We start from the raw sequence: 12,663 nt of genomic DNA, 5'->3' as shown, positions 1-12,663 counted from the left end.
ATACACCCATAATTCATAATAATAGCCATATTGTGTAAATATTTTGCTAAGGGAAATTCTTTTAGGCTATGTCTACACTACAAGTTTTTTGCACAAAAATGGCTGGAGCATCCACACCTCAAGTGTGTTTTTGTGCCAAAAAAAAAAAAAAAGGCAAATCAACAGGACAGAGGGCTTTTGCCGGTACAGTTATTCCTCTCCCCAAGAGGAATAACTCCTTTTTGTGTTACAGAGCTTGCACAAAAAGGAATGTGTGGTTGCTCAACAGGGGTTTCCTGCGCAAAAAGAGCACAGGTGCTCTGATGGCCATTCTGTGGATGGCAATCAGAACTTTCTTGCACAAGAGTGTCCATGCAGTGTGGACACTCTCTTGCACAAAAGCACATTGCTTTTGCGATGCGCTTTTGAGGTGTGGACGCACTCTTGCGCAAGAAGTTTTTGAGGAAGCTGCTTGCACAAAAACCCTTCAGTGTAGACAAATCCTTAGTGCTAACACTATAACTTAGTCTAATGCCTGGTCTACAGTAGGGGACAAAGTCTAAATAAGATACCCAACTCCAGCTATGAGTAATGCAGCTAGTGTTGATGTGCCTTAGTTTGAATTACCATTGCATCCCCACTGTGGGAGGACTTGTGACCTGGTGGATTACTGGAGTTGCAATCAGCGGCTGATTTTAGTGGGTCCTACTAAACCTAGTAAATCTCTATAACATCAGTCTCCCAGTAAGTAGAGACAAAGCCTGAGGAAATTATCTGTTTTTCTAGAGTTCCATATCCTTGCAATACAAAACCACAGAACTGAGTATGTTCCCTCCAAATGATCATATTGGCTTGGAAAGCCAGGTTGAGAAAGACTAGGCCAGGATGGCAGTGAAGGGAATATAGTAGCTCAACAAAGCAAGTTATTTAATAAAGAATGTGAAATTCACTGTGTGCATACCTCCTCGTGCTTGCTTCCCCAGGAGAAGGGGAAATCTTGCATCTCAGTTAGTTAAGGAAGATTGAGTGTCTTGGGACCTTTACCCTTTGGTCAGTAAAAACTATATGCTGAAGTGGTTTTTTTACTCGGCAGCATAAGATAAATTAATTGGTAAATTCAGCCTTGTACTAAATGGATGGCTGATCTAACTGGCATCCTTAATGGTGCTCTCAGAGGGTGAGGAATTTAACAGCAGTAGATAAAATCACATTTCCATCCCCCAAGGTGGTCCCTTCAGAATACAACTAAGTAGTGTTCTGTGGATAAGTTTGGCCCCTTCCCTATGTCAGGGTAGATAAGAGGACGCTGTTGCCTTAACAGCTGGCTAGAATTTCTACTGCTGCTACATCTTTCTATCTAGTCCTGTCACTTAGTCCCAGAACCTGCTATTTCCAGGGCAGTTAACCTTGATGCTACTAATTAGCATAGCCAACATTCAGACCTAGTGTAGGCCCGGCAAAGTCTGAATTTCTTGATAATTTATCATAAGTTTTCTTTCATCCACATACATCTAGGCAGTCTTACTAAAAATAAAGGCTGGAGAAATGTCTCTAATTTAAAGTGATGGGGCATAATCTGATCTCCAGTACAGAGGTGCAAAGCTGACGTGACATAGTTGGAATAAGTTCGTCTTCCCTGGATTTACACCAGATTAAAAAAGAGGTGAAGGATCTTGCCCATAGTCATTGCATTCACAAGACATTTCCTAACAGGCCTCCCCAAAGAAAAGGTAAATGAGATTCATAATTAAATGTATGGGTTGCAAAAGATGCAGCGCAGCAGGAGGATCTATATTCATGAGAAATCATGATGTGTGAGTGTTAACTTCCTGCTTTTAACTCCCTCTCTCATTATCAATTCACAAATTGCAAATCGACTGCTCTTTATGAATTTGTAAGTTGAAGTCATGGCCTTCCCTGAATATAAAACAGTAGGAAAAGCACATCTGAAAATGAATTCTTAAAAGGCTTGGAATTTGCTCACAATACCTTGACAGTCTAAAATGACGGTATGATTCCATTCTTCTCCTGTGTTGCCCAATAGAAAATGCTATTGTGTTTTGAAGAAATATATTGTATTAGTTGAATTCTACCTAAGTTGTTGTTGTTTGCTGCTAACGTTAGAGCAAAGTCACCGAAATGTCATGTGATACTATGGATAATTTCCACAGCTTGACTGGAGTTTGGGGAAAATTATTACTACTGTAGCAGCAGAGCACAGACCTATTTATTCTTCAGAAAAGGAGAGAGAAAGAGGTCTTTATTTTATTTAGCTCTAGGTTTAGCAGTGAATTGCTGAGGTTGACACCTGCCCCGGTATCTGGCTGCTCATTGTGGTGATACTTTTGATTATTATTTTTAGGGGTGACACCTCTACAAGTGTCTAAGAATGTATTGACATCTATAGACAAATTGTAAATCAGCAGCAGGCTTTTCTTTGAAGTCAGATGTGGGATTAGTACAGACGGGATGTTTTAGCATTGTCCTTGAGAGCATTTATAACTGTAACTGCTTCACGTATTGGAGGAAGTAGAGGGAGAGAGAGGGAGAAGTTAATATTATAAGCCCAAATTGTCCCTGTTCCTAATGAAGCTACCTCTGGGAGGAGAGGATATATTGGTAAAAAACCAACCCAAACAAAAACTTGCTTCCTCATCCTATCCTCTAGTCAGGGCTAAGGGACAATCACAGTAGGTAAGTCACTTAAGTCTCATCTACACTTTAGCGCTTCAGTGACTCTACTGACCCAGTGCAGGACTTAGGCCACATCTCCACTTGTGCACCAGAGATCAATCTTCTGGTGTTCGGGTTAGTGGGTCTAGTTAAGACCCACTAAATCAAATGCTGAGGGAGGCTCCGATCAGCACTGGTACGCCTCGCAGTTGCAAAGAGTAAGGGAAGCCAGTGGGAATGTTTACTCCAATTGGCCTCCCCGTGAAGATGGTGCTAAATTCAGCTTAAAGTAAGCCATCTCCAGTTATGTATTTTATGTAGCTGGAGTTGTGTACCTTAACCTGACCTTCTGGGTCTAGAGTAGACATGGCCTTAGCAAAGATATTACCAATACCAAAAGAAGAGCTTCTTCCATTAGTGAAAGTACTGCACTTCCCCGAGAGGTGGTGGTACCTATGTTGTCAGGTGAAGTCCTCCTGTGGACAGCCCCATTTACACCAAGAGTATGGTTGGTATAACTGCATCATTCTGGGATTTTCAACATCCCTGAGCAATGTAAAAATGAGCAGTCCTGTGGCAACTTAGGGTGGGTCTAGACTACATGGCTCCATCGACAGAGCCATGTAGATAAGTTTACTTGGCAAAGGGAAATGAAGTGGCGATTTAAATAATCGCCACTTCATTTACATCAAAATGGCTGCCGTGCTGTGCCGATCAGCTGATTGTCGGCACAGCGTGGCAGTCTAGAAGGAGATCTGCCAACCCCAGAACCCTTTATCATGAGATCCTTTATGCCCTCTCTAGATTGCTGCGCTGTGCCAACAATCAGCTGATAGGCACAGCATGGCGGCCATTTTGATATAAATGAAGCGGCAATTATTTAAATTGCCACTTCATTTTCCTTTGCCGAGTAAACTCATCTACATGGCTCCATCGATGGAGCCATGTAGTCTAGACAGCCCCTTAGAGACTAACAAATGCATTAGGTCATGAGATTTTTGTGGGCAAAAGCCACTTCATCAGTTGAGTAACCCCAGTTGAGTAATTATACTGACAAATTCTTTTCTATATGAACGGTGTCTAGCACAAGTATTACCCAAGACTGGATAAGGCCTCTAGGCATACCATGAGACAAATCAATAATAATACGATGGTCTACATTTTTACTCTTCAAAATGGAAGGAAACAAATAGTGGAGTTGACCTACAACAGTACTTTCTGTGTTGTCTTTGTTTATCACATACCTACTTCTGGAGCTAACGAAAGCTAACTATTCTGGAGCGGAGTGGAAAGTATTTATTTTCATTACTCCCAGGAGAGCAATGCCTTGTTTCGGAATAACCAGATTAGCTTTAGTTTAGTGATATGTCTCCAAAGAAAATCAGGTAAATGAAAGTAAGCTTCTTGAACATTACATTAGGAAGCATAATAATGCTCAGAACTACTTACTTAGTAACCATGCTAATCCACTCTGCACTGGTTCAAGTGAAATGCTGTATCTAAGGTAAAATCTCCTCCAGCAAGTGTTTGCTAAAGATGTGATCAGTAAAGATAACAGTACCATTAATCAAGGCATTATTTGAAGAGGTCTCATTTATAATTCAGAGAGTTGCGTAGTTAAAGTATGTGTATGAGTGTAAAACTGTAGGCCTGGGTTTCCCAGTTTTACACCATTCACTTAATTGAAATACACCTTATTTATGCCACTGTAGGCCTGAGGAGAATCAGGCCCAATATCGACAAGTTGACAAATCACCACTTGGAATTACTGATCTTTAAAGAACAAATTCTTCAGTTTCCTTTCATCAACAGGCAACAAAACAAAACTTTAATGAGAGTTTTGTTTTGTAGTTAATTACTTTGCCATTCAGGACAACAGAAACACTGGAATAAAAAATGTCTGTGTCTCAGAAGTATTTTGTCTCAAACATGATGCTTAAGTTTTGAAAGATGCTAAAAGCAAGACATAAAAAACATATTACAGGAGAGGATGGGGAACCTTTTTTTGGGGGTCAGGGGCCGATGACCCACAGAAAAATCAGTCAGGGGCCACACACAAGTGAAAAACAAAAAAAACCCTCACTGTCATAGCCCCCAATTGAGGAGGAAGATACTCCCCATATTCCCCTTGCACTCCAGAGTCTAGGGTCATCTAGCCTACTAGATTTTAGTTGCTTCTAGTCCCATGGTGGGGCAGCAGGAGAGCTGGAATGCCAGCGCGAGCTCCCCTATGCTGGGGGAGGGGGCCTGAGTCTTGGGGGACATATCCAGGCCAGCAGGGGACCAGATTCAGCCTGTGGGCCTAAGGTTCTCCACTTCTGTATTACAGCTAAGCTCAGCTCTGCCATTAACATTATTTAAAATGCTATTAAATGAAGTAAGCTTATAAAACACTGGGATAAATTATATCATGGAAATGTGAAACACTAAAAACCATTAACATGATTCAGATACTTTTGTAGAGTAGCATCTAACTCCCCAAGTAGCCCTATTGACTTCATTGTCTTATTTATCACAATCAAGGCTTTCAAAATCTGGTCCCACAAACCTAGAATATGATCAAAATGTTAAGAACTGGATTCTTAACTGAATGGTGCTTTGTATAGTCATTTACACCTGTTCGTAGCCATTACAAAATGTTCCTGAATCAGAGTCATAATTCTTGATGGTCACTGCGAACTCCTTTTGCACATACACACCAATGGTGACAGAAGATGCAAGACAGTGGAGACATTTTGAAAGTATTGGGCTTGGCTTTTATTTTCATTTTCTTTTAATGTTATATGCAGTTGAAGTTGTATGTCATTGCTTAAAGCCAGTCGCTCCTCTACCAAACTGACAATGCACCTGAATTCTGACATATGGCATTGGACTATGACCCATTTTGTGCTCCAGTAAAGATTGTCAATCATGCTGTCGAATGCCAACCTGCTTTGAATCTAGTTGCATAGCAGCTTGGATTTTAAGTACCGTATATACTCGAGTATAAGCTGACCCGAATATAAGCCGAAGCACCTAATTTCACCACAAAGAACTGGGAAAAAATATTGACTAGAGTATAAGCCTAGGGTAGGAAATGAGGCAGCTACTGGTAAATGTAAAAAATGAAGATAGATACCAATAAAATTACATGAATATTTATTTCAAAGAAAAACAATAACCTAGCTCTGTAAGTGGAAAAGGGGGTCAACAAAAACAATATGGTATCAAAAATACCGTAACTCCCGCTCAAAGTCCTCCCACCAATCCAATGAGCCCCTGAAGGGCCGCCTGCAAGAAAGCGCCCAGCGCCAGCACCAGTCACACACGGGAACAGACGCTCGGACACTCGGCCCAACCAGCTCAGCCCCCGCCGCCCCCGCCCGGACCTTTCCCAGGCCAGAGCCCCTCTCGGCTGCTCCCCGAGCCTCCCTGCCAGCGGCCCCGGGGCGAGGCCACTGGCTCCGAGCAGCACCTGCGGGCGCACCCGCAACCCAAGTGGCCGGCAGAGGCTCCGAGCGCCCTGCGCAGCGACGGCCCCCGACACACGGAGCCCAGCCCGCTCCCAGCAGCGCCCCCTGCCCCGAGCGCCTCGGTTACCGGGGCCGGAGCTCTGGGCTCACGCGGCTAGACCCGGCCGGCGGCAGAGACGCGCTGAGCCCGCCCGCGAGCAGGAGGCTGACTCGAGTATAAGCCGAGGGGGGCATTTTTCAGCACAAAAAATGTGCTGAAAAACTCGGCTTATACTCGAGTATATACGGTAAATGTGAATCAAGGCTCTAAGCTCAGTCTACATGGGAAAGTCAAAGTAAGATATGCAACTCCAGATAAATAAATTACATAATGGGAGGCGATGTATCTTACATTGCCTTTCCACTCTGTTCACACAGTGGGAGGCTGACGGGAGCAAACGCTCCTGTTTCATCCCTTACTTCTTGTGAGGAACTGGAGTACAGATGCTGATGTGGGGAGAGGCAAGGTTCCCTTTGAGTTAGATCTAGCTGGTCTATGCTACACCCACTAAATTGAACCCTGGAAGACTGACCGCAGCAGCATTGACCTTTCATGTAGTGTAGACATGCCCTAATTGTGCAAAACCCAGTATGACATATTTAACCACTTTCAAATAGCTTGGAGTGGCCCCCCAATAAAAATTATTGCCCACCCCCGCTGCAAGCTCTTTGGGACAGGGACTATCCTTTTGTTCTGTGTGTGCGGTGCCTAGCCCGATGGGAGACTGGTCCCTTACTGTGGCTCCTACATATAGAATTATAGAATCATAGAATACTAGAACTGGGAGGGACCTCGAGAGGTCATCAAGTTCAGTCCCTGACATTCCTAGTAGGATAAAAGACCATCTAGACCGGGATGGCCAATCTGTTCCAGACGAAGAGCCACAATAGCAGTGGAGATAGTGTGAAGAGCCGGGGCAAAGCTTGCTGCTTTTTTGTTGTTGTTGTTAACTTTTCCCTGTGTCTTCGTGGCCCAGCCTCCTCCCCTTTTTTTTGGCTCAACAACTTTGTCCCGGCTCTTCACACTGTCGCCACTGCTATTGTAGCTCTAAAAAAAAGCACTGGGAAGGGGTGAGAGGTGAAAGCTCTGGGAGGGAATTTGGGTGGAGGAGGAAGTAGAGAAGAGGATGCTGGCTCAGGGAGGCGGCTCCTGGCTGGAGAGTGTTGCGGGCAGGTGGAGGGTTTGGGTGCTGAGCAAGCCACAGGCTTATGGCTGTGAGGGTGCAGGAGTTTGGGCTGGGGTGCATGAGAGGCTCAGGACAGGGAAGCTGGGAGTATGATGGGCTCAGGACACAGGTTTGCATTGTGTGGATGGCGCAGGAGTGTTGTGGCAGAAGACTGAGGATGTGGAGGTACAGGAGTTTGGGGATGTGAAAGATTCAGGACAGGGGGTTCTAGTGTATGATAGGCTCAGGTTTGGAGTCTGGGGGGTGCAGGAATGTTATGATGCTGCGGCCAGCTGGGAACTTGGACCCAATTGGGGGGGCTTGTTGGCTAGGCTTCATTTTTAAATAAAATATGTCAAACACAAAGGCTGTGTCTAGACTGCATCCCTTTTCCGGAAAAGGGATGCAAATTAGACATATCAGAATTGCAAATGAAGCGGGGATTTAAATCCCCCCACTTCATTTGCATAAAAATGGCTGCCACTTTTTTCCGGCTCGGAGCTTTGACGGAAGAAAGTGCCAGTCTAGACGCGGATCTTTCAGAAAATAAAGCCTTTTCCAAAAAATCCCTTATCCCTCATTTTAAGAGGATTTAAATCCCCGCTTCATTTGCAATTGCAATATGTCTAATTTGCATCCCTTTTACAGAAAAGGGATACAGTCTAGACAGAGCCAAAATGTTTCAGCATTGTATTTATTTATGTGAGAGGTGGAGAACCTGTTTTGAGTCAGGGGTCACTGACCCACAGAAAAGTCAGTCAGGGCCACACAAGTGAGATGCAAAAAAAAAAAAAAACCACTCCAAAACCCCCCAAGCCTCACTAATGTGACCCCAACGGTGCTGGTGGGGACAGGGTGCTGGAGCTGGGTGTTCAGGCAGGATACTCGTGGGGGGGTCTGGCCAGGAGGAGGAGACAGACATCTGGGGCCATTATCTGGGGATCCCGGGTCTCAGGCAACACGCTTGCTGCTCCTGCCGTCCTCTCCCCTCCTCTGCTCTAACCCAATCCCCGCCCTTTCCCAGAGCCAGGCGCACACACCCCTGCTCTAACCCAATCTCCTTCCCCTTCCTCAGAGCCAGGCACCTCCCCTCCCCGCTCTAACCCAATCCCCCTCCCCCACTAACCTTATGCCCTCAGCAGATGGCTGCTAGCACGTGCAGGCTGGGATACTGTGTGCGATCCAGCCTGCACATGCAAGATATGATGCAGTGCACTAGGGGCCATGAGCAGAATGGCGTGTGGCATGTGGCTGACCTGAGCAGTTCCGGGTTCTGTCCCAGTTCCGTCAGGAGCTGCAACTTTTTTCTTATGCGGCTCGCGAGCTGAGGGTTGGCCACCCTGATAGACATCTATCTAATTTTCTCTTAAACATCTCTAGAGATGGAGATTTTACAACCTCCCTAAGCAACTTATTCCAGTGTTTAACAGTAATACAACTAAAAATAAGCACTGAACACATCTTGTACTTCATTTGAATTGGTGGCCCTACTCACCAACATTTCTACCCCTCATTGGGGACGAGAGAGGTTCTCTATTGACTTTTCAAGGAGAAAGAGTGGCCATAAGGCAGAGTAAGCTCTGGGAAGTGGATGAAGAAATAAACAGGAAGTGAGGGAAGATGGAGAAGAGAGCTGGTTACAAGGCACCATGAGGAAGCAGAACAAAGAAACACAAAGATTAGAAAGATTTTCCAGGGAAAATGTCAATGATTTTAATCACCATAATAAAAGCTACAACATGTATGCTGAATACTATAGTAAAAAATGTAATGGTGAAGCAAGGAACAGCTGGATTTGATATGAAGATACAAGGCTTTAAAATATTGCAGCAGGCAAAAAGTCCAGTGTTTTAATTGTGGAGCAAGCATATGGTCAAGCATTCCTTGGCAAAAATTTTAAGTGGCTAAGCATTTATTAATTCATTTGGTATTCACCATCCTGGCATCATTCAGGAAGAAATAATTTAATTTTAATGTGGTCATAATATCTAGATGCATAGGAACACTAATTTAATTTTCCAAAATAACAAATGTCACATCCTTTGAAAGTTTTTTTTCTCCTCTTTAATTGCAGGCAGCTATTTAAGAGGCAAAGGTGGTAATTGTATCAATATTTAAATGACTAGAATGAATCATAATGCTATTCATCTAAGTGTAATGAACAATTTCAGAATAACTGAGCATCAAATCATGAATATTTGTTGGCGTTTGCTTTTTCACTGGGTCTCATTTGCAGAATAGATGAAATAATTTTATTATAATAGTTCACACTGAGTGCAACTCCTAATTTCCTATCACACTCACCTGAAAAGTCATTAACTGTGACTATTTTTCTATTAATTAAGTTTCTATTGAACTAGTTCAGCTCAACTGAGGTTTAGTGTTAAATTCTAGCTTATGAATAATTCTGTTTAATGGATATTGGTTGAAATAAGCAAAGCATTTGCTTTAAGAATTTAGCCTAAATCTAGGTTGCATTCTTTTCAAATCACAGAACTAACTTTAAAAGATATTTTATCAACAAGGGTCTATTGAGTTTAACAATGTTTTCTTCTGGAAGGATTGTGATTATCTGGTTCCCAATTTTTTTTATTCTTCCTTCGCAGAGCTTGAGATTTCATTGCTGATTGCTAGCAATTATTTAATATAATCAAATATCCTAGAATTAAAGGGTATCAGACCCATCATATGCTTGGTGACTGTGGGAGTATTGATCGTGCCACATTTCTTTCTAAAGGAGTTGAGCGGAGTTTAAACACCCATGGGCAGTATGTGTGTTCTACATGCTATCTGCCAGTGGGTCAGACAGTTTGTACTGCCACAGTTAATTAACTTTGATTCAGTAAAGGTTTTACAAGAATGCAGTTGAAGTGAAGATAGTCTAAGACATGCTGGCATTTTGACTGTAAACTCTTTTGGGCAGGCAGTATCTCTGACTACAGCCCCTTGCACACTGAGTCCTACTTTGGTATAAATAAATCATGATAACAGCCAGCAAGCTACTCAATGTCCCATTTTTCTGAAACAATCTGTTGGCAATGCAGAATATCCCGAATTTGTATCTTTCTTCTACTGTCGGCTTCCCAACTTCTGTCTCTGGCTTCGAATGGTCCCTGGTTCTTGTGCACCAGTTGACCTTACTTTGCTCTCCCATAAAGCATATTTAACTATCATGATTACATCATGACCCTCACGCTATTTTTGCATTTTTTCTTAAAAACCCAGCCCCCGGGGGCATGTGTATGAATCTCCAATTTAATTGTTAAAAGGAAAACTCCAACCGTCATGGTCATGAAGCAAAATTAAATGCTTCAAAAATTGGAAGGGAAGTGAAAGAACCGAGTGTGTGGTGTTATGTAAAATTATGTGATTTTATTTCTTAAGCCAATCTCCTGAATTTTCGAGGCCTGACTTACTATTTCTAAATACAGGTTGGACCTTCCTGGTATGGCACCCTGGGGACCTTAGCAGTCCCAGATAAAGGAATTTGCCAGACCAGGGGAAGTGTCCTGACACCAGCCCCCTTAGCCCACCACCCCTCCCTGCCACCGGCTCCTTTGGCCACACTGCCATCCAGCAACATGGCTGCCCTGGCCACTACTGCCAGAATGGTGGCACACAGCCCCGGCCATGCTGCAGTGGCACCAGCCCTGCTGAGGGCACTGTGTGGCCCTGGCTGAGCTGCCATGGTCCTAGCTGGGTTGCCATGGCAGCATCCGCCCCATTACTGGGCTGGCATGCAGCCCCGATCTGGCTTCTAGCATGTCCCAGCCCCAGCTGGGTTGCTGTGGCACTGGGTCTGCTGCATGGGTTCAAGAAGAATTTTCCCCTGGGTCAGACTGGAAGAGAGTCTGAGGGTTTTTACTTTCTTCTGCAGCATGGGGCATAGATTGAGAAAGTGGCTAAGGGTTGGACCCCCGCCCACTCCAGGGTCAGCCACCACCAGCTTCCCAAGGGATGAAGTTGGCACCCCTTGGAATACACAAAGTTTAGCGGGGTGTCCTGAAGGTAGGGACGTTGGTGTAGTGGATAAAGTACATACCTCCTGAGTCAAAAATTGAAGGTTCAAGTCCCACCCACACCCGTGGCCCCTACCAGCTCCCCAAATGATGGAGCTGGCATCCCTGAAAAGCAGAGCTGGGGAAGCTGGTGATGACTGAGCAGGAGGCTAGTGGTGGCCAAGGATTGGAGTCCCACCTGATCCAGGATCAGCCAGTGCAAAGTGTGAATTATGAGTAATTGGACTCAGCTACTGGTTTGGGATGTATTTCAGAAGAGGTGGGAGAGATTCCGTGATCTGCAATGGTTTGACTAGATGATCATGATGGTCCCTTCTGATATTAAAGTTTATGACTATCGCCTCTCCAGAGGCAACTATATGCTCTCTAGATAACACTCTGTAGCCAGATCTGCTCTCTAAAGTTTTGTCTACACTGCCAATTGAGCCACAAAGATTTTGTTGTCCAGGGGTGCTTGATCGTCTCCCCACAACTGACAAAAGCGTTTGTCACGTGACAAGTGCTAAACAGGGGGTTTGTTAGCAAGAGTGCTCTCCCACCAGAAAAACAAATGCCACTTGTAGAGGGTGGATGTGTTTTGCTGGCAAAAATGTCGACAACAGTGTTTACGCTGCCTGACATTTAGCAACATGGCTACTAAAATCTGTGTAGTGTGGACACTGCCTAAGAGAACGAAGGGCAACTTCCCTTATGGAAAACAACACACACAAAATGACAAATGTGCAGGCTTTCTGAGAGAGCACAATTTGTCTCTTATACGGTGAGATTATTACAGATTTGTAATACCACCCTTCTTCAGGGTCCTAGTCTTGGACTGAGTTGGGAAGAATGTCGTTCTGGGTGCTGTACAAATGCTTCATCTTGACTCTCCTCCTGCTCCTCCTGCCCACAGCGCTGGCCTGGAAAAGACAATTAGGGAGGCATTTTGGCCTTTACAGTGCTCCAGTCTTCGTTTTGGTTTTGCAAAGGGGACATGGAAGGATGGGAGAGTGGAGGAGCGAATGTGTAACCATAGATCAGAAGCTCCCAGAGACAGGAGACAGGAGAGTCTTTTCGTCTGGAAACTGCCCTCGTTGACAATAACTGAACCCGAGCCCATAGGTGAGACTAGAAAGATTTCGAGTCTCAGGCACGACTTAAATGCAGAGCCTAACAAAAAGGAGACTGAAAATAAAACACCGACTGAGAAACTGGCTTTTCAAAATACTTCTGTTCCGGCATCTGAACTCGGGTACGTGCAATGTGTTGCCAAGAGCAGCGGCAACTATCTCGCTTTTGAAACAATCTTACTTTAAACTGCATGTTGGTTCTGAGCATATGAGCAGCAGCAGAACA

This window comes from Pelodiscus sinensis, chromosome 13 (genome assembly GCF_052426305.1).
Source record: "Pelodiscus sinensis isolate ZL-2025 chromosome 13, ASM5242630v1, whole genome shotgun sequence".
Classification (NCBI taxonomy): Eukaryota; Metazoa; Chordata; order Testudines; family Trionychidae; genus Pelodiscus; species Pelodiscus sinensis.
Note: the sequence above shows the minus strand (reverse complement) of the source record.